This window comes from Triturus cristatus, chromosome 6, assembly GCF_964204655.1.
Source record: "Triturus cristatus chromosome 6, aTriCri1.1, whole genome shotgun sequence".
Taxonomy (NCBI): domain Eukaryota; kingdom Metazoa; phylum Chordata; class Amphibia; order Caudata; family Salamandridae; genus Triturus; species Triturus cristatus.
Window position 1 is genome coordinate 714,492,501 of NC_140589.1, and position 4,731 is coordinate 714,497,231.

Here is a 4,731-nt window from a genome sequence, read left to right on the forward strand (position 1 = left end):
CCACAATGCATCTAGACCATAACATGGAGCTCGATTCGGTTCCTAATCAGCAGAATCTGGAAGAATTGTGGGTCGTCCCTTACTTGATGCTATATCATGCAATAGCAAAAAGAACAGATGGTGGACGGAATGTAGAACAATGCAAGCATTCACCCCAAGGCACAGATCGGAGTCTAATCCATCATTTTTTTGCTCACCACTCCACCCCAGTTTGGACCCAGTCATATACAAATCAGTCTTGACCCTGCTCTTCATGGGAACAGTCCAGCCTTGTTTCCGGTCCAGTGAGGACCTGGCCCGGCAGTTCGGACTGGACTGTTCCCTTGAGGAACAGGGTCAAAACTGATTTGCATATGGCTGGGTCCAAACTGGAATGGCATGGCGAGCAAAGAAAACGATAAATTCAGGCCCAGATCTCTGTACTTGGGGTGAATGTTGGACATTGTTCAGCAGTCTCTCTATCAATTGTTGTTTTTGCATATCATGCAAGATAGCACAGGCGGATATAAGTTTGAAAGAAGCCTCAGGGCTATATTGCAGGGCATCACCACTCTGATGCAGACACCCAAATCTTCCAAAAGTCCAAATGGCCATTCTACTACAAATTGTGTTCTATTGTGAGCATTAGTAAATCTTCGCCCACTTGGGGTGCTTACTTTTATGTATGGAGGTAAAATTCAAGAACGCTTAAGCACCTATTAATAATACAAATGTTATTAATTCTTCACATAAAAAACGACGGTTCATATGTACACCTCCATCATCATATCCGCCTCTAGCTACTTAGCTGTAAATCCCACTAAACATGTACAAAACGTGGGTGCTGCATGGGAAACTTCTAATTAGGTCTGTGATGATAGAGGCTGCATCACATACCACTTGTATGTTTAGGTATTGACTTTCAGTTTAAAAAAAAACTGTACATTGAATCTTGTGTTACAATCAGTGTATACAGTTTGCACAGCAGTTATCATATTTTGCATAATATACATTGGTGCAACGTTACAGTACTCGAGCGTCGGAGACATAGCGCTTGGGACTGAGCAGTTAACTGTATCAAAAGGGACGTACAGGTAAGAGTGCTTATGAGCATTACCAGCTGCAGTTTGCTGGTTTGGGTAATCTGCGTACTATGTCCAATATACCTCGGTGGTGAGGCCATTTGCATACCCTTCTATAAACAAGAAATCTGAACATAAGATCAATAGGCCCTTCTTAGACTTTGACCCACCCCACAACATTTCTTTTTCTCCTTTGTCTGTTTACAACAGTTTGTGTTATTACACATCCACATGCAAGCGTTTGAGGAAATGAGCAGGCACATCCACAAGGAATGGGTGTTCCAAAGCAAGCATAGCTGCCATACATTTGACAGTCAACATATTGTATACAGTTTCTCTATTACAGTGTAAAGAGCATTCCGATGCGGACTTGGGTCCATAGAAGGGATGGCTCGTTATCACATCTGTGTTGAGCGTGCACAGGTTAGGAGTGTATCTCCACAGTCGTCATAAGTGAAGCGAGTGGTCTCTTTACATGGCTCTGGGAAGAGGGAAGAATATGGAGTGGACAGATAAAAAGAACCATGAAGCACTTGGCCCATTTGGAATGTTGACTGGCTTCTGCTTGTGGTGGTGGCAAATAGATCAGGCGTGTTTGCAGCCCGAGCGTTAGAGAGAGGAGGTGGTGCGTTGCGTTGGGGAAAGGACTTTGACCGCTCCCTGCTTGCAGTATCTTACAGTATCTGGGTCTGCCAGGGAGGGGGGGGACAGAGACTTGTGCATCACCTGGTTGTGCGCCCTGAAAATCATGCAGAATAGCATCCCAGCTTGCTGCTAAAGGATTTTTGAGGAGACCTAAGGTATCCTCAGTGCGCAATGCCACACTTTCCCCCCTAGCCCACACCAGCAGCAACTGTTTCCAGGCCATTAAGGTGGGAGGATCGGGTGACTTCCATAGTTTTGTGATCAGGCGCTTGGCTGTCAGGATACCCAGGTCAAGAAAGCGGGCGGTGGCCTTCTGCCGGTTACCTCAAGGGTAGAGTAATCTAGTGTTGACTTTTTCTGTTTCTGAATAAATACTCATTTGTAGATGGTGGGTATAATGCTACAAGAGTACAATTAGAATATCCCAAAACATGAGGAAAATGTGGCAGTCAATACAATTTTTAATTTGTATATTGCAAATCCAGTGGGGAGCTAAAATAAGAAACTATATGATTGATAATATTTGTGATCATTTCATCAAGAAATTGTCAAGAAAGCTGGACAATGTACATTTTAAAGCCTCATCAGCTGTTGCAATGACACCCTGGTAACTACTAGAGGCCAGGAGGTGAAGTGAGCATAACAAGTGAACATGGGTAGGTATGGCCTGATTTCTAAAAGAGTCTCTTCTTAGAGTAGTTTAATAATGAGGACCAAAACAACATAGCTACTCAGTCTAGGCATATCCTAAATATCTTCCTCTCTCTGTAAAAAGAGTGTAATTCTAACCCTAAAAATCTTTTCCAGTCCCCTTTCACTCCTCTGCAATCCAGTCAGTATCTCTTCATATTCTTCACCATCCCATACTATGCTGCTATTGAAGAAGATGCTGATGCTTTTGGGGCCATTTGGTGGTGAACTGCGCATGTAAAATGGTCATTCTACAAATATTCGATATTTGGAAATTTGTAATACATATAAATAGTAAGTTCTTAATATTTTTTATTATGAGTGATTGCAAACAAGGAATCGCTATTTGGAGTCGGAACTTTAAGGAATTGCTCTTTATTCAGTTTGCAAAAAATCTGTAGGTTTTGGTACATATGAAAAATGTTATTTGTTTATTTGGTTTCTGACCAATATGCTACTTTTTTTTTTTAGCAAATTACTAATCTCCTGTAGATTGAGCCCTTAATTTTTTCTTTTAGGTAAATTCAACTAAAGAGGACATGGCATTACAGAGACTGCCAAAATGCCACGCTCCTCACAAACTCACACATAGTGGCAGATACCTTTTCCTCTTCCAAGGCTGGGTCTTTTGCATTGCGTTCCACCTCCGCAACTGTTGGGATGCCTAGGTGTACTGATAAACACTGACTCACCTGAAGACCCTGAGCTAGCCTAGCTACGTCAAGAGCATAGTTCTTGTGCTTGATCTCAATTGTGGTCTTAGAATTAGAAAGTCTATCCATGAAGATTTTGTTCCTAAACAAAACAAATAGTATAGTTATACTCGCTAAAAAAACAAACTTTGATCCAACTATTCAGCCCAATGCTAGGCCTATAGTAACCCTACCAATATTGTGAAAAAGTTGTGAAAACAATAGTAGAGGCACTGCATCAAAATTATCTCAAAACACATAACAGAACGTATTCATTTTTTGTTCAGCTGCTTTCTATTTATGGTATACCTGCTTGTGGTCTTAGATACTGTGGACCACTATATTCTTTTAAATAGATGGCTTGACTTTTTTAAAGCATTTTTTTATTGTTAGCATTTTTCACATAGTTAATGACTAAGCACTAAGGGAGTACATACCAAAAAAATGATTTTCCTTAACACACTAATTTACATACCCTAGTGTATAAGTACTAGAATCTTTTCCCCCATAACTGTCTGAAGAAACATCACTGCAAGATTAAACCGATTCATTAGTAACAAAGGTTGAATCCGGGGTGTTGTCACGCAATGGAAGTGGAGGAATAGAAATTCCAGTAAATATATTAAACATCACATTAATAAATAAATATAAGTCAACCAGTACATAGATTGGCTCTTTTTTATTCCACAAATGTGTAACCTGTGTGTGGTGTGCCACAAGGCTCCACTCTTTCATCTTCCCTCTTTAACAGTTACCCGGCCCCCATCTGTGACTTCTTCACCAACACTCAGGTGGCAGTACAAATTTCTGCAGCTATATTTTAAGCTAAAGCTCACTCTCCCAATGTAGCTTTACATAAACCTACAGGTATCACAGACAAGAGAAGACAAAGAATATGCGGCCACATTTTACATATGCCTCCACAATTCCAACGTAACCTGTACACCTGAACAACAAAAAACAGATGTACAAGGGGTTCACGTGAAAATGCTGACGCCTGAGCAAATAGCTCAACTTGACACCTCCCTCTCTATAGATGGGTGTTCTAGAACTACAATTAAAGAACTAGCTAAAAGGAAAACCCAGGGAAGTGATGGTCTCAACTAAGTTTTGTGCAACTTTCGAGAACGTAAATGGTGCAACACCAACTAGAAACATACCTAGCAACAAGACAGGTGGGAATTCTGCCCCCAATAACAGGGAAGGAATAATTGTTGTGCTCCAAAACCACACAAGTACCCACTTGACACAGGCTCTTACCACCCACAACTGATGCGAAACCTCCACTATAAGATAGTGAGCAAGGTACTGGCATCCGTAAGAAGCGGCCAAATAGTCATGTGGAGTACAGAGGGAGAAGAGGCAGGGGCTGCACCTTATTCCCACTTCTTTTCGAGTAGGCCATGGAGCAGAGATAGTAAGGAGAGATTGACATGTAAGGGGAATGGCACTGAACGAATAACAACACCTAATATCCCTAAATGTGGATGATGTTCTACTATATTTTCACAATGCAGGTGTGGATTCAACACAGTCATTAATTTACGATAATGCACAATATCAAGCCCAAGAGTAAAGAAAGGGCATTTAACTTTCCTTCGGTAATGTTCTTTCTGGCAGAGATGTTAGCCACAGATTCCTCA